This window comes from Pantherophis guttatus, chromosome 3 (genome assembly GCF_059756535.1).
Source record: "Pantherophis guttatus breed Tessera chromosome 3, ASM5975653v1, whole genome shotgun sequence".
In the NCBI taxonomy this organism is placed as follows: domain Eukaryota; kingdom Metazoa; phylum Chordata; class Lepidosauria; order Squamata; family Colubridae; genus Pantherophis; species Pantherophis guttatus.
This window is the reverse complement of record NC_142065.1, coordinates 154,551,642-154,578,768: the sequence shown is the minus strand read 5'-3', so window position 1 is coordinate 154,578,768 and position 27,127 is coordinate 154,551,642. Positions and strand designations below refer to the sequence as shown.

Here is a 27,127-nt window from a genome sequence, read left to right as displayed (position 1 = left end):
ACAGTGTTATCTTTTCTCCTGTTTCGCCTTCAAAATTAGAATGACAGACTCTTTATGAGACTCATTAAAATAGGGTGCATAATAGTATGAACCATTCCCCGCTCCCATAACATGATTTTTGAACCAGTTCATCTTTTTTTATTACTCCTTAAAAGAAAAATAACTTCTTCAAAAGGTTAAAGAGGATTTGAGTGCCTTCCTTTTCAGCAGATTGAGGGGGAAATCATTTTTGAAAATTTAGTTAAATAAAAATATTTAAGTTTGCATGATTGGAATTACTGATTTACAGTAATTTAATTATAGACTGAAACCTCAAGCGCTGTTTAATGTAGTGAAACTAACTACTGGCCTAATATATACAGTATAATTCCATATTGCAATAGAAACATAGAACAAAGATGCAAAGTTATAAATGCTCAATAGAGCAAAAGTCCTAACTTAGCAGGAATTTGTCATAGTACATGGCATAGAATTGAAATTTATTGATGACTAACCCATTAAATCTTGCAGTTTTGTTTTGTTTTTGTTTTTTTGAAAATCTGTACAGAATTACCTTCACTTAAAAGTACATTTGTCAGTTGGTTATCTTAACTAGTTTCTGGGCTGAGTTGTAAATTTTTCTTTTTACTTTTTTTAAATTTGATGCTCCTCTTATGCTTTTAATATTCATTTGATTTGCATAAATTAAATTAGGACAACCCTATTGCAACTGCATGGCTATATTTTCTAAGTATTTGAGAAACACACATACGCACATACATACATACACACACACACACACAAAATTGATTTTGAATTTCAGTGGCATATTCTTCAGGGACAGAAGGTAAATTACAGATGTGGAATGGAATATATGTGGATGCCCTCCAATGCATTAAACTGTGGCAGTGATAACAGAATTTTCTAGTAATGCCTTTTGGAAATAATGCTGTGTGATGAGTGCAAATAGCTCAGAAGCCATAATAAAAATGAAAAGAGGAAACTTTCACATTTTCTTTCCCTAGTCCTTTCAGTGGACTCTGCAGTAGACTGCCTTTGAAGTCCGCTAGAAGACTGTAATTTGCACCAAACGCAGCCTCCCTTTTGAAATTTCACTCTGTTATATCACACCTATGCTATTGCCTCTGCACTACCATTCAAAGTGCTGGTTTTGAACAGTATACCCTTTTATGTCTTGATACCTGCTGGACTTGCCTTCTCCAACCAAAATCAGCTTGTCCATCTGATCATCCATAGAGAAGGCTGTGATGTATCCAATTTTTATAAAGCAAGGGGACCCAAGACCAGAAAACATTTTCAATTACTGCTTTATGGAATATTCTTCCCTTAGAATAGAGGCTGGCCCCATCTGTTACAACTTTCCAAGAACCACTGAACATAGAGCTCCTACAGAGAACATTTAGTAGTTAGAACATTGCCCCCAAATTTCACTTAGTATTCCATCTGTTTATTATAACTATCAAACATAGATATTTTAATTCTGGTTTTACGACTATCAATCACTCTGAGTTGCCGGCAGACTTGCAGTACAATTATTTATTTACAAAATCAATTAATACATGAGGAAGGACTTACTAAAGACCATTTAACTTAGCCATTGGTCCAGATAGGAAGAATATCTTAGTAGTACAATAACATTATGACCAATTGTTGAAAAGGGTGAGATCTCTGCTAGACTCCCGTTCTGATGTGGAGAAAAGCACATTATAGAGAACTGAGATCGCAGCACATAGGACTTGCAATGCCAAGCCGCTCTTTTCCTTAACTTCTCTACTTAATATTCAATACACAGCAAGAGGATCTGACTGTAAAACCTGGCTCCGAAAACCTACTGTCAACTCCTGCCCTCCAATAAATGATCCAGAGCTTCCCCACATCAGGATGGAAATGTGTTAGGCACTAAAAACCACTGCTTGCATGACATCATTCCATAACAGATTACACTGTAATGTTAGGAATGTAATCATTAGCATTTAAACATGCATAAAATTTAATTAACCTACTTACCAGTTTGCTTAGAACTTTTGAAGGGCTACCTAGAGTCCTCTCTAAGCATTTTATTGCAGAGTTTTTGGAAAGCTCACAAAAGAGAGAAGTTCACTGGGATTTTTCTCCCTAAAGCTGATGAGCCATGACAGATGAGCAGATGACCCGAGTTAATTATTATTGAATTCGTTATTACTGCTTTGTTGTCACCCAGCTCAGCCAGGGTAAAATGATGACAGTAGGTATCTCATTAAAACAGCTGTTTCAATTATGTAGCGGCAAATATTTAAAAAGCGGGCTTTCCAAGTTGAAAGCTGTTAGCAAAGTTTGTTTGTTTGGGTGAGCAATGCCAAGAATCTTTGTCCAAAAAGGAAAGGAGAAGGAAGAAGAGGAGGAGGAGAAAGCAGAAGGGAAGGGTCTAGGTAGATTAACAGGACCATCCACCTGAGGGGGGGGCAGGGCAAGGCAGATTCTTGTTACTGAGCATCACGCAAGAATAAACGTAAACATTTTCAAATGTGCCACTGAACTTGTTTTACCTTTGCATGAATTTAATTTTGTTTACATTTGCATCTGCTACATTTTGACAGTAGAACAAATGAGCAGATTACTTTCCAGGTGGAAGAAGTCAAATCTGGGCATTTATTTTAGTCCCTTGTCATTTGCCATTTGAGTCACCACGAACGTTGTGAAAAGGAGCGAATGAAACTTGCAAAGAGAAAAAAAAGTCCTTCTCTAGGGATGATGAGTGCTGGTTACAACCTTCTGTCTTTGTCATCTTGACCTTTGCTTAACACCGGCTTTTCTTAGATAAAGGTGTAAGAGCTTGGGGATTTCTTGCTGATCTTTCCAGACATCCATTTCTTTCATAACCTGCTTTCTCTACTCTCAGCTAACAAAATCATCACGAATGTGAATGAGTGTGTTCACCATTCATATCCAGGTGACTAACAGTGGAATCTTAATATTAAAAAATGCAAACAACTGAGTGTAACAAGCTGCGCACAATCTACCATATATTATTTCTGATTATAGCTTTTCTGTTTACTACCTAGAAGTATCTGACTGGTTTTTTTTTTTCACTAGACAGAATGTGAAACAACTTGGATGTTTGATCTGACCCAGCAAGGCAATGATAATGGTTTAGAATCTTTCCTAATAGTCTGAATAGTCTAATAGCAAATAGTCTTTTTAATCGGAAAACTGCACTAAATTTATATCCAATAAGTTGCACTTTGGTGATAATAAAGCTTTCTTTTCCATCCAAGATGGAGGAGGGCCTTCCTTTAATTACCTTTCATTATGCTGCCTAGCAATTCAGTGGGAAACATTATCAGAGTTAACTCAGAAGGAATTAAAAAAAATAAAAAATAATAAACACTGTTTTTTTCCCCATGCAGCAAAACAACAAGTGAGCCTGAGGTTTCCATTTTTTATTCAATTTTTTTTGTTAACTAAACATGTTTCTTTTTCTATTTTTGACATATTTGTGTAAGAAGAATTTCAAAATCATTATTAGGACAATACTTCTTCTAGGGTGATGATAAAATAAAATCAACAGAAGTCATTATTTTGAAAGCAAAAATAGTCATTGATCTGTATTTTAGCAATTTGCTTGAGGAAGGAATTGCAAAAGCCTGTATGTGTTTTCTAACCTGATAAAAGTCTTCCTATGCTCTTCACTCACACACATATCCATCTTGTTTTTATAATATTTTATTAAATTCATCCTATTCCTTCTCCCTATTGCATTTCCCTTTTTACTGCTTCAGTTGTAAATATCAGTGGCAAGAGAAGGCAGAAAATGAAAACATGTAGAAGTCACTAAGGTCGAGTGTCAAAAACCGAAGCAAGAACTGTTTAGATGGGGAGATGTTTAAAAAAAGATTGTTAGGTGTGAATTAGGTGAAGATATGTTGTGAATCAGTTTTGTGCTGCTCAGTGACCATTAACCATTTTACAATGGCTGCTATTCCAGAATTATAATCAATATTTAGTTCCTGTCCATGCTGTTCAAATCTCTGGGAAATTTCAACCTAAATTATGCTTGCTTTTGAAGCCTGATAGAAGGGCTAATATTTTCACTATAGTTCCCCCATCAGAAGGATAAATTCTGCTACATTCACTTTAGCCCTAATCTTTCATATGAAAGTAGGTTGCTTACATATGTGGACAGGAATTGTATTGTTTAATCCTGTCCATGATCTTAGACTGACACTATTCTCTTCTAAATGTCTACCCCTATCATGCAAAAGTCAAATCTCTTTATTCTGGTCATCAACCAACAAAAGTAAGTACTGCAAAGGCACTATCAGGTGTCCTGCTCACACGGAATGGTTTAATTCATGTATATATTTTTAAGTAAACCAAAATTAATTAATGCCAAAACAGAGCTGCTCTATAAAATAGCATTGTAGAATAGCTATTTTGTCTATCATCATCTTCATCTTCTTCTTCATCATCATCATCAAGATAGATAGATAGATGATAGATAGATAGATAGATAGATAGATAGATAGATAGATAGATAGATAGATAGACAGACCCAGATCTCTTAGTAGTTTTAAATACTGTTGACCATAGTATACCATTGAAATACTTCAGTGTATACAGATGGGGATCTATGCAAGATTTACTCTATCTCTATGCCCTACTAGAAAATTATATTGAAGTATTTTGATGCAATTCTTTTGAAATTATTCTATAACATCCTACCAGGTTGGTTGTGAGGGCAGCTGGATTAGATCAGACAGGAGTCAGAATTCTGGGAGTTGAAGTCCACAAGTCTTAAAGTTTCCAAGTTTGGAGATGCCTGCTCTACAAGGTTGCCCCCTCCCCCGGCTGCTCTCCACTGGATCTTCCATGATCCATTGACTGTTTCATTGTGAGATGATACTTTACAAAAGCATGGGCAAATCAAGAACATATGCAGATTTTCCACGCAGTTAGTAATTACCTATATATTGTTCATGGAATCCCCTAAGCATCGGGAATAAAGGCAGCAAAAGCTGTTTGGACCCAAATGACCTGAAAAATAGTGGAGCATCACATAGCAGGATTCTATTAATAATTAAACTATCTGTCACTAACCAACAACATACTTTCCAAATTAAATTTAAGAAAAGAGGAAAAAGGATCATTGGGGAGCAAGTCAGTGAGCTTTAGAGGCAAATAAATAATAATCAAACATCTGTGTTCTAAATAGTACGTGCTTTATCAGACAAACAACTGTTACCGTCTCATTCTATAAAATTGCTTGGGGAAAACACCGTAGCTGGTGTCTGTTAGGAAAGGCGGGAGGGAAAAGTTTGTTAACGAGCCAGGAAGAGATTGAAACTTGCCATGTGGCTATATTGCCTTTATTCCCCTAAGCATCTCTGTTAGCAGTATAAGCATGTTTAGTTTTCTATTGTAGTCAGTGAACTATACCAAAGCTCATAATGGCCTGTAATTTCAGTGTAATAACATGCATTTGTAGCTCCAATGTTGAGCTATTAAATACTTTTTATTATACAAATGTTGGAATTATCGTAAGGCACTTAATTTTGAGACTGGTCTCACTGATCATATTGATGCTGTTTTGCTGTTGTCTATGCATTTGCTTCCAATAGAAAGTCACATGGAGATATAAATTTTAATTCTAAATAGATAAAGATATAAGCAGGACGTTTGCTTTCTGCGTACACTTTTGACACTCACATGTTTCTTATAATTAGATTTATAAGCCATCCCAAGCCTAGGACAGGAAGATTTTTTTTAAAAAAAGATGTTAAGTTATTTATATTTATCCTTGCTTTGTTGTTCATGGCTCCACAACATTATTTTCAACTCATTATAATATTTATTTAAAACATGTATATAGCTGCCCATATTATAGCCACTCTGGATAGATGCTTCTCATACAGGCTGGCCTTCTGGAGTGAGATGTTTGTGTGTGTGTGTGTGTGTGTGTATGTTTGTGTGTTTTATGTCTTTGTGTGTGTGTGTATGTGTGTGAGAGAATAGGGAATAGTGTGTGTGTGTGTATATCTGTGTGTGTGTGTATGTATATGAATATGAATATGAATATGTATATGTATATATATGTACATATGTGTGTGTGTGAGAGAGAGAGAGAATAGGGAATAGTGTGTGTGTGTACTGTATATATGTGTTATATATGTGTGTGTGTATGTATTTGTGTGTGTATATGTATATATATGTATGTGTGTGTGTGTGTGAGAGAGAGAGAGAATAGTGATATATATACATATATACATACATACATACATACATACATACATACATACATATGCATATTCTTTCTAGCCAGGTTTTACCTATGTAAGCTATGATGTTATGCAGCCCTGGTTCTTATATATATATATTCTCTTTTCGTAGGCCTTTATGTGTATAAAAATCTGGCTGAGAGAAATATATATATATATGAATAGGGATAGGGTTCAATTAGATATGATATTGGGTGGGGGGGGGACTAATACTGTGTGTAAGTTTTCATGCTTCTCTCCAGAAGGATTTGCAGGTAACCTTTAATACAAAAGATCCAAACCATCTTACATCACTAGGTGATGTTTAAGGGAAAAACTAGAGCAGGAAATAATAATAAATCTAATAAACGAATACATCAATAAATGCATCAGTGACAAAACCGCTAATAAAATATAAGCCAACTCTTCAAAAAGGTGGTGAAAGGAGAAGACGAAGACGTCCTTGAAGAGTCCTTTATGTTCTTTTGAAAGAGTTCCTTATTTTGTTTTTAATGGCACAGAGCCCCAGAGCTTCTCTGGTATCTAAATATACCTACATGGCTACAGATTGGAATTCAGCTACCTCTGGAGTAGGCAGCTGTCTGTCTCCTCCTAAGGTAACTGTGTTAAAATATCCTATTCCAGCTGTAACACTTGTTTTACAAGAGCCCTGGTTTTGTCTGACACAATATGGAACAACATTTGTCATTCGTTATCAGGGGTGATATATTTGTTAGCCTGCAGAGAAACATCTGCTGTGCTTTAATCTCTAGTGTGCAGGCCAATATTCATAGTATACAGCTGCATAAAATCTCAGTATTAGATGGGACTGTCCAGTCTGACATGAAGGCTGGCTGGCAGGCAGACAGAAACAGGTTTTATTATCTGCCTTTTACATATTTATTGATGTGAAATATTTCTGAGAATCCATACATTAACCGCTCTTTTTTTATGCGTTGTTTTTCTGTCGTGACAGGCCATTGACGTCCAAATGAGAAATTTACGTTACATATTTAATATGGACATCTGAATGATTATCAAATCTATAGAAGCCAAGCCTGCCCAATCACCCCTAAATAATGGATGAGAAGTGGATGTGACTCAATTTGTTCAGTATAAAAACCCAGACGACCCCGGTCTCCCTTTTCATCACTACAGCGCTGTCATTATTTGCTTCTATTCATCTCTCTTGGCATCACTCAATAAAATCTCTGCATGATAAAGAGAATAACCTTGGTCAATAGTGGAAGTGGGAGGGGGAGCGATCATTTTCTCTAGTCATAGGAGCAAGTCTGTGAAGGACCCTAACACATTATTCCTATCCAAGTTTCCTAAATTATCCGGGCCACAGAATGGATGTTCAGATATGCTCAAAATACAGAGAGAGGTTTTGGAATCTCTATTTTACTGCAACATTATAGTAACAGTGTGCTGCTAGGCTACACATGTTCAAAACCATACATGGTTTATATCAGTGATGGTTAACCTTTTTGACACCAAGTGCCGAACTGGAGCGCATGTGCGTGCATGCGCACTGGAGCATCGGAACCCAGAATGCACGTGGCATGCACGTGGCAGCCAGCTACACTTCTGGGTTCCGTCGCGCACATGTGCACCAGCCAGCTGGTCCAGCACGCATGCGCACCAGCCAGCTGCTCTCTTCTGGGTTCTGGTGCACACATGCATGCCGACCAATGGTCTTTGCGCAAAGGCCAGCTGGCTGGTGTGCATGCGTGAGACGGAAACCAGAAGAGAGCAGCTGGCTGGTGCGCATGCGCGCAACGCAACCCAGAAGTACAGCCGGTGCCCACAGAGAGGGCTCCATCACGTGATGGTCTTTGCCATCACGGGTTTATATGGTTCATATTCAGAAATAATTGCCGATACTATTTAAAGTACAAGTACTACCTGGTAGAGAATTACCAAACAAATGTTGTTAGCCGAATAACACTATTGACCAATACTTCCTACCATTTTAAAGAATGCAACACCCTCATCACTTTTTTTTTGGCTCTCATAGTGGTGGGCTTCGGCATATAATTTATTGGAAGATATTTATTTGTTTATTACATTCAATATACCATTCCCCTTGCTGTAGGTTGTATTTAGGAATGCTAGCAAATTCAGGCAGGAAGTAAGACAAGTTCTGTTTGGGGTTTTATTGCAAACGGCCCAAATAAATATGGTGGTTAACAGACATTTGACATGCCGGACTCTTGGTTCAGAAATAGGTTTTACTTTGCTTGTCTTTTATCACATTATGCCTATAATATTTTGCCTTGTTTTGTCTATCATTTCACTTTCTCTCTTGTAGCTTTACCTTATACTGTATCTTAACATTTATCCTTTGTCCTACACCTAAACTACATTTTTTAATACAATATTCTACTTTATCTGAGTTCTATTTTTTCTTATATTTTCACAACTTCGATGCTACTTCTACCCTCTACAGCTAGCCCTGGCCCAAAGTCACTTGCATGTACAGCTACCGTGTTTCCCTGAAAATAAGACCCTGTCTTATATTTTTTGAACCCCGAAATAAGTGCTTGGCCTTATTTTCAAGGATGTCTTATTATTTTGGGGCGTGTGGAGCAAGACGGGGCTCCTCTTGCCATCTTACCTGATTTCCAGCTATGTCTCCCTAACTAGAGGAAATGGCAGGGACCGGCTGCACATGCATTTATATATGTTCAGGGAGGGCTTATTTTCGGGGGGGGGCTTATTTTACTGCATGTGCTCAAAAGCCCGATTGGGCTTATTATCAGGGGATGTCATATTTTAGGGGAAACAGGGTAGTATTGTGTTGAAACATTTGCCATGGGACTGGAACAGAATGGCACATTTAAAAACTGTCAATTCACCTTCTGCTGCTATGAAGGATGGTTTAATTTTTAATATTTATTTGTTTAGGCTAATCATCAGTGTGCTGGGTCCTTGGGTGTGTATACAGGTAGTTCTCAACTTACAACAGTTCACTTAGTGACCATTCAAAGTTACAACGGCACTGAAAAAAGTGAGTTATGACCATTTTTCACACTTATGACCTTTGCAGCATCCCCATGGTCACCTGATTTACATTTAGATGCTTGACAACTAACTCACATTTATGATGGTTGCAGAGTCCCGGGATCACATGATCCCCTTTTGCAACCTTCTGACAAGCAAAGTCAATGGGGAAGCCAGATTCACTTAAAAGCCATGCTATTAACTTAACAACTGCAGTGATTCACTTAACAAATGTGGCAAGAAAAATTGTATCCTTTGGCCCCTTTTCTTGCTATAGTCCTGGCTTTTGCCCTATTGCCAGCCTTTTGGGCTTTGGTGTAATGCAGTTAGTCAGTACCTTCAGAAATTCTCTGCCAAGGATGTTCTCCACCATCTATGACAGGGGTGTCAAACTCAATTTCATTGAGGGCTGCATCAGGGTTGTGTTTGACCTCAGGGGACTGCGGTGGGCATGGCCAGCTCACGTCACTCATGTTGGAGGCACTTATGGTGACCAAGTGATAAGGCAGGACTTCCCCCAGACCCTCACACACTCTCATTATAATCTCCTTTCTCCCTTCCTTTTCCTTCCCTCTTCATTCTCCTTTCTTCTTCCTTCCCCTTTCCTTATTTTTCCTTCCTTGCTCTCTTTCCATCTTTCCTTCTTTTTCTTTGTCTTTCCTCTTTCTCCTTTCCTGTCCCTTCTTGCTCAAATGCAAAAGGGGAAACATCTCTCCTTTTGTTTTGATTTTAGTTTATTTTGCTAGCCCTTTGCCAGCAGAAATGGAGCTCACTCGAGCTCCGTTTTCACTGGCAGGGGCACCGTGTACCAGTACTTTGCTGTTTCCAGGGCAGCCCTGTGGGCCAGATCTAAGCATCCCATGAGCCAGCCCGGCCTGCAGATCTTCAGTTTGACACCCCTGATCTATGAGATTGACATTCTCAGAATTTTCTTGGGACTTCAGTTCTTTTTTCTTTTTCTTTTTCTTCTGAGTCTTCTTCATTCTTCCAGTTTTTCATCAATGATGCTGAACCAAGTTTTCCAATCCTTCAAATTAGAGTCCTTAAAAAGTAAAGAGAAGGAGAAGGGCACAAGTATTTTCACTAGTTTACATATTTTTTTCACACCATCCCTCTTTATACATCTAACGTTCTGTAGATACCAAACATATTCACTTGCCATTCATCTCTGTCTCACGTACACCCAAACCTTTACGTAAATATGTTTTAGTTTTTTAAAACCTCATGATTTTCCAGAAAAATAACCTCCTCCCTATTAGATTATTTACTAATGGTCATTATTTATTTATTTATTTATTTGTTTATTTGTTTATTTATTTATTTATTTATTTATTTATTTATTTATTTATTTATTTATTTATTTATTGGCTGCCCATCTCATATACCTGACTATAAGTGGCTAACAGTTAAAATAGAATAAAATCAGATTTAAAAAAAAGAAAAACAACCAAAATAAATAACATAAAACAGCATCTGAAGACCCTTCTGATATGTATAACTATGATCAGGAAAAGGGGTGACTTGTGCTATCAGAGTCCCAAGCTTAATAGTACTGATATCACTGCTGCTGCTGATACTACTGATAGTACTACTACAACAACTATTACTACTATAAACTAATAGTACTAAATTAATCTAAGATTAGGAATATTCAGGTCAAGTTCCCCTTTATGCTTGAAACCCACTGGGTCAATTACAAGTAGCCACAAACAGTCTCATAGATCATAGACCATCTTTTTGAAAGAACATTACCCATTTCTTGTTCGCCATATTATTTATTTATAATAGGTACACCCACAGACACCACGGACAAATAATTTTGATTTCAGTGTTGAGGTCAAGCCAGGAGTAGGTTGGGGTCTAAGGATCACCAACTTCAACAGCTTTGTGTTATCTATGAATGATAATGGCTCAGGGCTTCAGTGTGACGATATCAGCACCTTGGATAGCTCCAAACAACAGGCAAAGTGTAGAGTTTGGTAAGGATAGATTAACTGAATAGATAGTTTCAGAGTCTCCCATTTTTATGGAAAAATCTCTAATTTCATGATATTATTTTCAGAGTCTAAAATGAAACAAGCTTCTCATTCAGCTGCTAACTATTCCCAGAATATATGGTAGAGCATTTGACTCCCATGTCGCTGGTAAAAATAAACCACCTGAGAGAAAAATAGGAATTCATCTTAATTCATCACCAGAGTCATAAATGAAGAAATCACTTTTAAATTTTAAACTTCAATTTCATGAACCGATCTCATGATTGTGTGTGATTAACATATTGTGTTTTAAGTTGTTTGGAGGGAAAGATCATTTTTATTACATTTATTTGTATGTGTTAAACATTTAAATGTATAATTAAACATTCAAAATAAAATATTTCTTTTTTAAAAAAAAATCCTATATACAAATACAATTCTTATAATAAGTGAACTAGGGAAAAATTGTTATCCTTGTCTAGTCCCATGATCCATCTCCTGTAGTGATCTGCCTAAAAGCTGAAATTTGATCATGCCTGAGCTTTATTTTTTGAATAAGAGACTGAAAGATACTAGCTTCTTGTATGACAAGGGATACTCTTTTAGGGAAATTCAGTTCAAAAAAAAAATCCCGGACTGCCAGATATGGTAGTATAATTGATTTGGGAACCTGAAAATATGAGCAACACTTTTCATTAAGCACTTCCAATTGTTCAGTCAGTCATCCATCTGATTTGAGCCATGGTGACACAGTGGTTAGAATGCAGTATTGCAAGCTAATTCTGCCAACTGTGAGCAGTTCAATCTTGATCAGCTCAAGGTTGACTCAGCCTTCCATCCTTCCGAGGTCGGCAAAATGAGGACCCAAAGTATTGGGGGCAATATGCTGACTCTGTAAACTGCTTAGAGAAGGCTGTAAACACTATGAAGTGGTATATAAGTCTAAGTGCTATTGCTATTGCTATTTTTCTATTTATGTTCAGAATGCCAGGTTTTTTTAAGGATTAAAGTAAAGTCACATTTTTACTTTTGCTATATGATCCATTTTCTTTTTTCTCTAGTCATTGTCAGAGGTATCACAAGCTGTCTCATATGTTCCTAAGTTCCTGGGATCTGTTTCTATCTTTTGTCTAGATGTTGGATCCAAATGACTTCCAAGGCCATAAAATAGAAATCAGCTTTGCAGTGCTCATGTTCCAAATTCTCCTCCTCCTCATCCTCCTCTTTTGAAAAGTGCCAAGTGTTGGTGAATGTTCAGTTAATCTAATAATGGAAGTATTCTACAGATACAGTCACAAAGTTACATGGAAGGTAGATTAAAAAGATATCCTTTTGCAAGTAAAGAACAGTTTCAACCATAAGTCACTGTAACTGAATAGGCAGCTGGATCATTTCCCTGGCTCTCTGAATTTCTATGATTTGTGCCATAAAACTTGCTGGCAATAAAGAACCCATGCCTATATGTTAATCGGGTTAAGCATGGCAGCTGTTCCACATCAAGAGATTTTAAGATAAAGGCAGAATAAAGTGTGGAGCTGACAGGTTAGAAAAGGAAAATACTTTCTTTTATCAAAGATTAAAATCAATTCTGATGATGCAAACGAATGTAATGAAGACTTTAATGAAACCCTGAATACAATTTTCCAATAGTGACTGTGAATTATTGCTTCAGGATTCAGTGTGCCTTGAACAATTATATAATTCCTTTACTTTCACAATGCTACAATATGAAATTACATAATGTACAGTACTTTGTTGCTTGCTCCAATGGAGAATCATGTTGTTAAACTACACAGATTTATAAAGTTGCCCTTGGTAGAAATGTTCCATTAAAATGCTGAACATATTGTAGTGTCCACTGATGGGCTGCAATTAATATTATGAATAACACATGCATTTTGAATGCTTTAAGGGAAAGTTTATTTGAACTTCAACTAGATATAAAAAATATATCATTAGGTTAGATAGAGCAGATGAAAATATGATGAAAGGTTAATTTAATATAAAGTTTATCCAGAAATCTTACCTTTATGTCAGTTTGAATATTTTATTCACAATGTCTTCTTAACCAAAATCAACTCAAACATTATAGAGAAACTACTTCATGGTCATTTGTCACCAGAATTTGCTGGCAAACCCAGTCACAATTTTTTTACTGATAAATGGGCTGCATGGTGCTACAAAGTCCTAGATAGAGGCATACATTCAGACTAAGAATTGTTACCTACTAGTGTGATTAAAGATCATTATTGGGACAAGAGGCTGAATCAGGAACTAGCAACCTTAGTATATCATAGATAGGTACTATAAGTCTAATAAATTTGCTTTTATAAACATAGTCTTATGGAGTCAGGCAGCCTTTCAATTTAACAAACAAATAAACAAACAAACAGAACAGAACAGAACAGTATTTTGAACCAAGGGAAGTTTATCAGCTGTCTCAAAACCTATCTTCAAACATAAAACATTCAAATTATCTATCATAGATGTCATCAAAGAGTGCAAAGGAGATCACCAAAAAGTCAGAGGATCTTTTCTTTAGATATTTTTGATAAGCCAATTAAAGCTGAAATACAGTATTCCTGATCAACAACTCGAAACATTGTATTTAGAATAAATGCCATATGCTGAAGGATATCAAGCTATAAATGTGATCCAGAATAGAAATTAATATATGCTCCTACAAGCATGCTATTGAAAAGTATTCACTATTGGCTGGATTATGTTTTTGTCTGTATCCATATGAATATTACTTTCACATACTGGGTTGAAGATTAAAAATAAAAATAATAACTGAATAATCAACATGATTGGCTGCAATATGTTTTACGGACAATATTTGATGGGGGTTCAAAAGGTCTTACAATGAGACTTATACATAAAATGAATACAAATTAACTAGAAATTTAGTTAATAAGGGGAGTACAAAATGTACCTATGCATTTTTATAAAACGGACAAAGACACAATACATGGATTGTGTTGTCAAGCACCCACTGCTTACTGACAAAAGCCATTTCAGTTCAAAGCAGGTGAAAAACAGAATTAATCTGGCAATATCTCCTGGTTTACCTTTGATGACTACCTCTTCTTAACTTTTCCTCAACTGCGCTAATCATGCAGTATTTCTTAATCCCATTATATTACTTCATTTTTAAAAATTATTTTCCGTAGTAGTATACTATTATATCAGGGGTAAAATTCAGCAGGTCCTGGAGAAGCAGTAGCGGAAATTTTGAGTAGTTCGGAGAACCGGCAAATACCACCTGTGGCTGGCCCCAGAGTGGGGTGGGAATGGAGATTTTTCAATATCCTTCCTCCAGGAGTAGGGAAGAAATGGAGATTTTTGCAGCATCCTTCCCCTGCCATGCCCACCAAGCCTCGTCCACCAAGCCTCGTCCACCAAGCCATGGCCACAGAACCGATAGTAAAAAAATTTGAATTCCACCACTGTATTATGTTTTGGAATTATATCGTATAGGCCATGAAAAGACCTAATATATAGGTTTTTTGCCTCCTTCAGTTCTGTTACGTTTCTTCCATAACATGAGCCCCAACACTGAAGAATCAGAAATTAGTGTGGCTGTTAAATGCCTTCATGGGAAGGTGTCTGGATACCAGTTTGTTTGTTTGTGTTTGTTTGTTTATTTATTTATTTATTTATTTATTTATTTATTTATTCATTCATTCATTCATTCATTCATTCATTCATTCATTCATTCATTCATATGATGCCCATCTCACTATCAAGTAACTCTGAGCAGCTTAATGATCTATGGACGTGGAGCAGGCTATATAAGATAAGATTTTATTTTATTTATTTTATTTGTCAAGCATATATAAGATAACAGATATAAGTATAGACATAATTATGAATACATGAAACGGATACATATAAAAGGGAACATTAGGACAGGGACAGTAGGCACGCCTGTGCGCTTAAGCACACCCCTTAAAGATCTCTTAGGAATGGGTTGAGGTCAACAGTAGACAGTCTAAGGTTAAAGTTTTGGTGGTTTGGGGAAGAAACCAGAGAGTCAGGTAGTGCATTCCAGGCATTGACCACTCTGTTGCTGAAGTCGTATTTTCTGCAATCGAGTTTGGAGCGGTTTACCTTGAGTTTGTATCTATTGTTTGCTTGTGTATTGTTGTGGTTGAAGCTGAAGTAGTCATTGACAGATAGGACATTGTGGCAGATAATTTTATGTACTACGTTTAGTCGGTGTAGTTCTAAGTTGTCTAAGTTGTATAAGATAGTCTTGGGCTTGATGTCCTACATTGGATATGAGCATGAATGGGACATGTAAAAATCTCCTTAGCAAAACTTTACATAGCAAGATGTATTTTTAAAATAATCAACCCAAACAAGAGAAGTCTATGCAGTTGGTCACAGCAAGTAATCATATACTATAAATACATAGGATATGTATCACATAATGTAAAGCTTCATTTGTTCATTCCTTGAAACAATAAAGTAAAGCAACTATAAACTGTTTTCTCTTCAAATTTGAAAGTACCCCTTGAATAAATTCCACTGTTACATAAATGGCATTATATATATATGCATTCATGTGTGTATGCGTATGCGTGCACAAGTGTGTGTGAATATATAGATATATACACAAACACGCACACAGACACACTCATTGTTATTATTACTGTACCCTAAATTCTGTGACTGTGTGCCTCCGTATGTATATATTTTAGTTTCCAGGGATTTTATTTTTCCAAATTGTTACTGTAGTTGAGTATATGGGCAATTATTTTCAAGCAGCTGGAAACTTCCAAGCTCTTCCCATGTAAGATTCTACTCACTAGTTTTTCTTTAGTGATAGATTTTTGTCAACTGCCTTACCTCTTGGAGCCCCCCTTTGCTCATAGTTAACTATGAAAAGGTCTGCTACTTGAACTATACAAGCACCAGGTTTCACACAGGAGTTTCCCTATTTGGCCGATTATTTGCCTTTGTTGCATTTAATTTTTTTTTGTTTATAAAATACTAATTACCTCTTTTATTGTTTGAAGAGATTAAAAGTTAATAGGAGAAACTAAATAAATAGAATGCCATTCTGCACAAACTATATATGCTGGTAATTAATTTCTGGCCTCCTCTGAGCTAATTAACTCATATAAAGAAATGAAGTTAATGAACCATAATTCTAGTCATACAAGTGTAGATACAAGCAGTTTGACTTAATGAATTAATAAGATATTTCCATTCTAGGGGGGTTTCAATTGCACTCCTAGTCTGTAGGGCCCTTTAATGGGTCTTTCCAGTGAAAATATTTAATAAATATTAGGGCAACCTGGTGATGAGGTTTGCCTCATAAGGCAGACTGATACCCAGAATTAGTCACGATTTTGATTCAGCTTGTCTAATGAATCTATTCTATTGGTAATGAATCTATGTTATGCCAGAGAAGTGATTGATAGTACAGCACATGGTGGAGAGGCATTTTGGAACTCTGTAACTTAAAATGAAGCAACCGCCAACGCTGCTGTTAAGATGATGTACTTGAAGGAAGGCAAATAAAATAAAGTAGCATTTTAGTTATATACATCAAGAGACTGAGAAGGATCAATCACCACTACAAAACTGTTGTCAGACCTACTTCCATCAACCTTTTCACCCTAAACTTGCACTATTGAAGGAATGTACTGTAATCAAAGCTCGTGAAGGATGAAGTAGCTTGTAGAACAATCACGACCACCACCACAAAAATGCAGTTATTCCTTGGATACAAGATCGCTTCTTTGATTTTAAAAATAATCTATCTGTTGAGCAGCTCATAATTTCAACTAGAGTTCTGTTCTTTACTGAATGTTCCATCTAGTGGGAAGCATCCATAAATTATGAGGGATTCTTAGAAAAGCAACTGTTATTTTTCAATTCCTCTCTCCTTTCCTTTCATTTTCACTTGTTGTTCAGTAGTTCACTGCATATTTGCTGTTCCACTTTTCCCAAATATCATGACCAGAGTGTAAGAATCCCTTATCACCGTCGTCACAGTTGTGCAATCAAGTTTCTCCTCTTTCTTTCAACCAATTCTCCTTCCATTTGATGAAAGAAGATTTGCTATCGAAATAAAAACCAATTGGTGAAATACTTATGAGGTGGTCTTGTGTTTACTGATGAAGTGAATGAGGAGTATATGAATGTCCTCCTTTAAGTTGCTTAATTGTCTCTCCAGTGGCTTATCACAAATGTAATTCAAAGGATCCATATTATATGGGAAGTTTTTGATAATGTTGCTGTTGTTATTCAAATTTCACATTGAGAGGGGTTGTCAGTCATGAAGATTTCAGTAGAATAACAGCGTCAAGGCCACTGCTAACAATAAGGTAGGCTCAAAAGCCACACTGAGGTAGAAATTCATCCTTTCTTTACATAGGGAAAAACAGATTAACAGATTAACAGAGCGGAAGGGATCTTGTAGGTCATCTAGTCCAACCCCCTGCCCAAGCAGGGGATCTTACACCATTTCTGACAGATGGCAGTCCAGTCTCTTCTTGAAAGCTTCCAGTGATAAAGCTCCCACAACCTCCGAAGGCAAGCTGTTCCATTGATTGATTGTTCTCACTGTCAGAAAATTTCTCCTTATTTCCAGGTTGTATCTCTCCTTGATCAGTTTCCATCCATTATTCCTTGTCTGGTCTTCAGGTGCTTTGGAAAATAACTTGACCCCCTCCTCTCTGTGGCAGCCCTCAAATATTGGAAGACTGCTATCATGTATCCCGTGGTCCTTCTCTTCATTAGACTAGTCATGCCCGGTTCCTGTAACCGTTCATCGTATGTTTTAGCCTCCAGTCCCCAAATCATCTTAGTTGCTCTTCTCTGCACTCTTTCTAGAGTCTCGGCATCTTTTTTAATAGTGTGGTGACCAAAAACATTTTTGAGGCACTGGAGAACAGTTCACAGCAGAGATTTCACTATAACAGTTAATGAAATGAATCAGTTTTCAAATATCTCATCATTTGAATACTCTGGGTCTTTTATGATTCTTCTTTTGCTGCTAAGAAAAGGCACTGGAAAGAGGCAAATGGAACAAGTGTCAAGAAACAAACCCTGCTACTTATGTAGTTATGACCAATATTGGGGTACAAATACAAAAGACAAGACTTTGTGGTTTGACTCTGCAGTGCACGTGCCATCATTTTTTCCATCATCTTGCTTTGTAACAGATGCCTATGGCTGTCCACATTTCTCATTTGGCAGCTCTAAACTTTCAGCAATTTGTCTCTGCAGAAAAAGGAAAAAAAATGGAAAAGTGTCTGGCCTCTGGCATGCTAATTATAATGGCAGGGATATAACTGAGAAGGTAGTCTGAACATCTTCAGATAAAACATTATCCAAAGGAAATAATCAGCCTTAGCACTTGAAAAATTACTTTGAGCCCATAGCATCCATTACAACAGCAATATCCAGGTTTCTTCTATTATCCCTTTCTTGTGGCCTGGGTAAACTGTAAATTTTGATCAGGAAGATCAACTGAAGTAGACAGAAAGAACAGTGAGGCATTTTCTTTTCTTCAGAAATGTTCATCTAATTCAAAGAAGCCTTTTTAGTATGGCTGCTAGGAAAGTGGAAGTAGTTTTTTTACATGCAAGAAAATATATATCCATGTTTAGTTTCTTGGAGTAGATTTGAACCAAGGAAAATAGGTGATTTTACTGACAGGATACTCTGACACACATAGATGTGAAAGGCCTTCATGATTTTTAGATGAAAATTTCTCTCATCCTGTCATTTTTGAGGCTTGTCATTAACCTAAGTGTCAGCCACCTCTGTTAAAGACCTTTGACCTTGAATTGTGATCAGATAATCAATTTTATTTTCTCTCTCTGACTGAAAGCAGAGCTAATGCAGCCTTAGAAATGTATTTCATCTTGATTTAGTAAATTTCATTTATCAATCTCCATTATTTACTCAGATGCTAAGAACACATCCTTTCTGAGCTATTTGCTCCTAATTGATGAGGTGGACATACATAAACATTCAGCAGTCACAGAAAGTAAACAGCATTTGGTAGCTGGTGGAATGTACATAAAATGAGTATTTCTTTGTAGATTAAAGGGCAAAAAAGGTTGTCCTATGACCATGACATCATTTGTTATTAATGAAAGGCATAACTCATTGGAACCAGCATGCAATCTAATTAAAAAGCAAGATTCCAATAAAACGTGTTTCAATGCAGTTGGTCAATACTGAAACCACTTAAGAAAATGTAAGCATGATAAAACATGATTTAGATAAAGCTATCAGCACATCATAGAGAGTTCTCTTTAAATCAAAATGTCAAATTTGTTTTGTCTCAGCCATATATCTATTTGGATCAACTTGACTACCTTGGAGCATGAGATCAGTTCAATAGTCAAACGCTTTTGTGCATTTGAATATGCGGAGACATTATTGTGAAAGAAGGAAGAATAATCTGGATAACTGCCAAGATAGAGGTAATAATAGTACAAAGTAGTAACGTGGCTTTAAGTTCATGAGTAACTACAGATGCTACACTCTGGATATTGTAGCATTGTTAAATCTATTATATTTTACTTATTTATTTCCCACCTTTATTATTTTTTAAAAAATAATTCAAGGTGGCAAACAAAGTCTGTATTTATTATATAAAGCTGTGTATAAAGCTACCAGAAAACTACATCACTTATTTTTGTCAAAGGCTACTTTGAAGTCTTTGAAAGGAGCTTCAGAACTTAATTAGCCATTGCTAATGCATGAAGCTCCATTATTCTAGAAGTAATTTTGTATTATAATGCATAATGCTTCTCATCTCCACATTAATAACAGAAAACAGATTTACGTCCTGTAAATCTTCAAACTGTCAACAAATAGATCCAGGTTGATAATAATAATAATAAATATGCCTGTGGGCAGGCCACAAAAAAATAGATTTAGAGAAGGGTTCCATGATGCAGCCCACATCTCATTTTCTATCTTTAGCCCGCCAGAAATTAAGGGGAAGATAAAATGCATTATGCATGTTTCATTAAAGACACAGAAAGCACTCTGCTGCATTGGTATTTCAATATGCAACATCATGACAGAATGAGTTGATCAAGAATTCACAAGAAGGAACTCCGAAAAAATGATATTATGGGAATGATGGGATTTAAAGTGTGCAGCTATCATTTGAGTTGAGTATTATTTTATCGGAAAGGTCTCAAGCCTCCCTTTTCTACAATAGCAAACTTAGTCACTGGGCCTTGTCATGAAAAAAAAAAAAAGACCTCGAAAATAAGCCCAAGTGTTTATTTTGGGGCCAAAGGAAAATAAGACTGGGTCTTATTTTCAGGGAAACACAGTTATTTAAGGATCATCATGGACTATTCCAAGTTACTCCAGTTCAAAATTGGGGAGCATATTGTCAAAGAGCCAGCTTTGGCAGCAAAGTCAGCTTTTTGTCAGAAGAGAGAAATCAATGCCCCCCCCCCCCCGCCAGTGTGACATTTCTGGAGGGTTCTGGGACTATCAGGTTATTATGCACCTGCTGTTTTGTCTGCAACAGTTACACTATTTATACACACACACCACTATATATTACCTAATTTTGCTTCCTTTCTCATTCGACCTCCCTCTTTCTTTCTTTCTCTCTCTCTCTCTCTTTGTAAGTATATAAAGATATTTTCTTTGAGCAATAGTCTCTGCAAATAGTAATCTTTGCAAATCATTATGCATTTACCACTATGGTTAACACTTAACACTCATTGGAAACAGTATTAACAAGAACCTTACTTATAAAATCATTGGACTGTAGGGTGATGAAAAGCACTTGAAGATGATGAATGGACTATGAATGCAACAAAAGATGGAAATAGCCACAATGATTCCAAGACTTGTTCTGCTTCTGCATATACAAGCACATTCAGTAATTTTGCCTCAATTGACATAATTTGAATTTGATAAATATTCAGCAAACATGTTTTTCCAATGAACACAGCAAGTCTTTTATTATCTAGAATTCTTCAAATCAATGGGAGGGAATTTGCACAAAACTCACTGATACTATATATGTGTTCTACACCAATAGGACAACCAGGTAGAAAGTCAGGAAAATAGAGAGAGCATATTTTGGAATATGACTTTGTAATAGTAAGAGTTATAGTAATTTTGCAGGTTTGGACAATATGCTGGCCAACAGAAGGAAGTGGTGAAAAAACATTCAAAACTAAATAGAGAATAAAGGCTTTTTGATCAGATTTCACAAAATTCAAAAAAAGCCATTTCAAAAATTAAACAACAGTTCTGCTCATTTCAATGAAATAAATTAGCAACATAGTTTTAGTGAAATAAATTGCTGTGAGAAGATAGATTTAGCCACATCAACATATTAATACTGCAGTATAAATTGTGGGGCCCTTCTGCAATTTTCATTATCTTATGCTGAGGATTTACTCTGCTATAAAATGAGTTTCTATAGAAAATCCACACATAGATAAGATATTTAACAATAATAAAAGGATCCAGGGATTAACACTTGCATTATTAAACCATTATGGTTAGATTTTAATAGGTATATTACATATGTACTATTCTGTTGTTGTTTTTTTGTTTATATTTGCACTATAAATTATATTTGTTGTATTAATAATGGTCCATTGCTGCAGTCAATAATGCACTATTTCTTAAATTAGAAAAAGAAAAAAATTAAATTTGTAAGAAGATAAAAAAGGCTTAAAAACATCATGATTAAACCATATGTCTTCTACAATCATCTCTTAAGTACTATAAGTCCTTACAGATGTACTGAACTCTTAGATTCCAGAGTACAAATGAATCACAACATAACTACATATATTAATATTTATCAAAGCCTTCTAAATGAAGCTTTTCTTTCTCTAGAGTGGTTTAACTAAATATTAAGTTTCTTGGCAAATAAAACTAAGGTTATTGCCTTTTCTTTTTCTCTGTATATGCTGTGATATATGGATTTGGTATCTGATTCCATAAGTTTTGAAAACTGTTTGATGACCATATTTGAAATTTCAACATACATACAATTGATTGGTGTACTTACAGATATCAAAAAACATTAATGTATGGTGTTGCCTGCAAAGTATCACAACCAAAATATTCCGCTTCTTTGGACCCATGAACTGGAGACTTCAAATGCTGGTTAGATTCAATCAGAGGTGGGTTTCAGCAGGTTCTGACCAGTTCTGGAGAACCAATAGCGGAAATTTTGAGTAGTTCAGAGAACCTGTAAATACCACCTCTGACTTGCCCCGCTCCCATCTATTCTCTGCCTCCCGAGTCCCAGCTGATCAGGAGGAAATGGGGATTTTGCAGTAATCTTCCCCGGATTGGGGTGGGAATGGAGATTTTACAGTATCCTTCCCCTTCCATGCCCACCAAGCCACGCCACACCCACCAAGCCATGCCCACAGAACTGGTAGTAAAAAATTTTGAAACCCACCACTGGATTCAATATGGTTATAAGATAGGGACTGCCTGTAAAACATTCCATAACTCACATTTATTCACTTTATCATACCTTTGTACACTAAATGTACACTAAATATCTCTACTTTCATGCATTCAAAGACCTGCTGCAAATCAAATATTTATTTTACATATTGAGGAAATTAGTGAAGGTTGCAAGGATAATGAGAGGTACTGGACAGTACAATTTTAAATAGACAATTTAAACAGACAATTTTAGTAGTGTCAAGAGTGGAGGTCGGGAGAAATAGAATGATTGCAGACAGAAAAAGTAGAAGTGAACTCTTCTTCATAATCAATTAAACCAATCATGCTTTCAGAGTTATAATTTGTTTGTGATGTGTACATATGAATAGCTTTAAGCTTCAATTTTCCTTAGACATGTTCCTAAGCAAATGCTCACCAGTCACAATCCTCATTCATTTCTGAGTCTCCAAATTGCCTAGTTATGTTTTATGTATTCTGTTGTCTTGTATCTATTTTTGTCACCTGGTAGAATAATTTTTCCCCATGGATCACATTCATTTAGAATATTGCAGAATTTCTTTGAAGACCTACAGTATATCTAGTTCTTTCATTTTCCCTATTCACTGGGAGATACGTAACTATCTTTTTACTTAAGCTTTTAACACATTTTAAAGAAAGTTATACCAAAATAAAGATGCAAAAGTAAAATAAATTTTAAAAAACAGCTAGAAGAAATTCTTGTTTAACAATCACAATGGATTGGCAATTCAATTGTTAAGCCAGTGTTTCTCAACCTTGGTAGCTTGAAGATGGGTGGACTTTAACTCCCAGACTCCCCCAGCCAGCAGTGCTGGCTGGGGGATTCTGGGAGTTGAAGTCCACCCATCTTCAAGCTTCCAAGGTTGAGAAACACTGTGTTAAGCAAAGTGGTTGCTAAATGAAACTACAACTGTGCTTATGATCTTAGTTCAGCTTTCCTTGGCTTTATAGATCCACAAAGATCATAAATGCAAGGATTGATTATAAAAGTTATTTTTTCATCACCATCATTACTAAGAACAGTCACTACATTGCTAAACAAAGCAGTTAAGTAGAAAGGATGAGTAAAAAGGATTATGAAAAAAACTTTCTCAGGGAGGCATTCTTCACTTCCCTTCCATTTGTATTTCCAATCTCTAATCACACCATAAATATTCGTACTTCACATTGGACATTGAACACTAACAATTGTACATCTCAACTAATGACTGCAGTTGAGACCAGATTTCTGGTTGTAAATTATTATGGTTGTATGCCAAGGCATCCATGTTGACCAGACCTAAATTAATGACTTTTTTTGCAGTGGTTATTAAGTGAATCACCGGAGTTATTATGTGAGCATTGCAGTCAGAAGTGCAAACTTTTTCTTCTGAGTGGGCAGATTAGGGTTAGGGTTAGGGCAATGGTTCTCAACCTGTGGGTCGCGACCCCTTTGGGGGTCGAATGACCCTTTCATGGGGTCACCTAAGACCATCGGAAAACATATTTTCAATGGTTTTAGGAATAATTTTATGGTTGGGGGTCACCCCAACATGAGGAACTGTATTAAAGAGTTGCGGCATTAGGAAGGTTGAGAATCACTGGGTTAGGGGTAAGGGTAGGGGTAGGGGTAGGGTTAAGCATCCAAAATATGGTCATGTGATTGTGTGTGTGTGTGTGTGTGTGTGTGTGTGTGTGTGTGTGTGTGGCATGGTATCCATGACATCCGGAAAGCACCTGCTCTGGGCCCATTGTAATTTTGAACGGTTATTAAATAACTGGTTGTAAGACAAGAATATTGCTAGTATCTATTGAAGTTTGCTACCTGTTGTTTTTAATTATCTCATAACTCTTTCCATTGTTTGTTCCCTTGTTTTATTTTTTATCAGTTAGGTAACATAAACAAGAAAAGCAAAGCAAAGATGAAGAAAAAGGAAAGGAAAATACACATATGTAAAATAAAACTTACAGATTTAAAATGAAACTATTATTAAATATTATTTAAAAAATGAAATGGCAAATCAAAAAGATACACAGAAAAAGTCATTCTAATAGTCTCCCGCTCTTTCTCCATCCCTTTTTTAAAACTGCTATTGCTTCTTAAATATTTTTACACTATCTTCAGTTAATTATTGTTTTTTAAATAGTTTCTCTTGTTCTTCTAAAAGCATATTCTAAGTTTCTCAACATGCCTTCTTTAATGATATTTGTGCCTATGGTTGAATAACTTCTGTTGAATTTGGTTAGACTTCTGCAGTGAATGTATAGGTTCACTTTATCATATAACATGTTTATTTACTCCAACTCCATGACAATAACTAATTTTGAATCTTTGGTGAAAAAAATAGTTTTTAGCTACTGTACCATCTTCATTTGCACCCACAGCAATCTAAGTGATACTGATTTATGCTTTATAACATAGCACTTTTGTTCATAATTAAACCACAAGAACAGACAATCCTCACTCAGCTCTTTTAGCTCTACCTTTGTCTTAGTTTCACAGAGATATATCTAGTTTTCGTTATTTAATTTCACGTGTTTATTCATGCTGTTTATCATTTAATTGAAAGCTTTTGAGGTAATGTTTTAGTAAGACAGAAAAGGGATGCAGAAGATATTAACTATAGTCATACCCATGTCCCATTCAGTCACATTCCTGGCTAATGGTAAGAACCATATGAACCTGTTTTGGTCAGTTAATTGCCTTGATTTACCTCAAGTATGCTTACAATACACTATGTAAGTTAGCATTTCTCATTTCTCATCGGAAAAGACGCCTGGAGGGTGGTTGGAGATCCTCCCGATCCGAGTCCGACCGAACACAACTAAGAACCCATATTAGGTCTTATCTTGTGGCGATGGAAGTAGCGAAACGTAACTATTTCGCCACTCTCATTGCATCTGCAGAAAATCACCCAGCAGTCCTGTTTAGAGTGACCCGCTCCCTCCTTAATCAGGGAGCGAGGGAGGACCCCTTACAGGGCCGTGCTGAGGACTTTGCACAGTTTCTGCAAGATAAAATCACTCAGATTCAGACCGGGTTGGACTCCAACTGGACAGAGTCCGTTGAGGTGACAGGGCCTAGTCTCGGTGGAGACATCTGGGTTGAGTTTGAGCCTGTTTCATTGGATGACGTGGACAGGATTATGGGTAGGCTGGGGTCTTCCACATGTTTACTGGACCTTTGTCCCTCCTGGCTTGTTTCGGCAGCCAGGGAGGTGACTGGAGACTGGATCCAGGCTATTGTCAACGCTTCACTAAAGGAAGGGGTCTTTCCCGCTGCACTTAAAGAGGCGGTGGTTCGACCCCTCCTTAAGAAGCTTAACCTGGATCCTGACGTACTTAACAACTACCGTCTAGTCTCCAACCTTCGCTTTTTAGCTAAGGTTGTTGAGTCCGTGGTGGCACAGCAATTCCCTCAATTCCTGGAGGAAACTGACTACCTGGATCCTTACCAATCTGGTTTCAGGCGTGACCACAGCACAGAAATGGCATTGGTCGCCCTAGTAAATGATCTCTGGTGGGCCAGGGATGTGGGTTGCTCCTCCATCCTGGTCCTTCTTGACCTCTCAGCGGCTTTCGATACCATCGACCATGGTATCCTGCTGCAGCGGCTCAGGGGGATAGGGTTAGGAGGCACTGTTTTACAGTGGTTCTCCTCCTATCTCTCGGGCCGTCTGCAGTCTGTTTGGGCAGGGGGTCAGGGATCCTCCCAGAGGCCTCTCACTTGTGGGGTGCCTCAGGGCTCGGTTCTCTCTCCTCTGCTCTTTAATATCTACATGAAACCGCTGGGTGAGATCATCCGTGGTTTTGGGGTGAGGTATCATCAATATGCTGATGATACCCAGTTTTACATCTCCACCCCTGACCACCCTAGGGATGCCCTTTCCGTGATGTCCCACTGCCTGGAAGCGGTGCGGGTTTGGATGGGGAGGAACAGGCTTAGACTCAACCCTTCCAAGACTGAGTGGCTGTGGATGCCGGCATCCCGAGATCTGGAGGTTCCATCCTTAATGATCGGAGGTGAAACCCTTGCTCCCTCCGATAGGGTACGCAACTTGGGTGTCCTCCTGGATTCTCGGCTGTCTTTAGATGACCATCTGATGGCCGTAACCAGGGGGGCCTTCGCACAGATCCGTCTTGTGCGCCAGTTGCGCCCGTTCCTAGACCGGGATGCCCTCACCACGATCACTCATGCCCTTGTTACCTCTAGGTTGGACTACTGTAACACCCTCTACATGGGGCTGCCCTTGGGATGTGTCCGGAGGCTTCAGCTAGTCCAAAATGCAGCCGTGTGGGTAGTTACAGGGACGTCTAGATACTCCCGTGTAACACCTCTCCTGCGTGAGCTGCACTGGCTACCAGTGGCACTCCGGATACGTTTCAAGGTGCTGGTGCTCACCTATAAAGCCTTTTATGGCTTAGGCCCAGGGTACTTGCAGGACCATCTCCAGCCGTTCTCCCATCGTC

The 27,127-nt window shown here is 37.2% G+C and overlaps 1 long non-coding RNA gene across 1 annotated transcript in view; it reads left to right on the top strand.

The window, feature by feature from the left end:
- LOC117672356 (uncharacterized) overlaps positions 1-24,641 on the top strand; it is a 62,454-nt gene extending 37,813 nt beyond the window's left edge. The window contains exons 2-3 of the long non-coding RNA XR_009620107.2: positions 19,531-19,668; positions 24,547-24,641. This is a non-coding gene — a long non-coding RNA (uncharacterized LOC117672356). The remainder of the gene's footprint in view (positions 1-19,530; positions 19,669-24,546) is intronic.
- Positions 24,642-27,127: the final 2,486 nt, after the last annotated feature.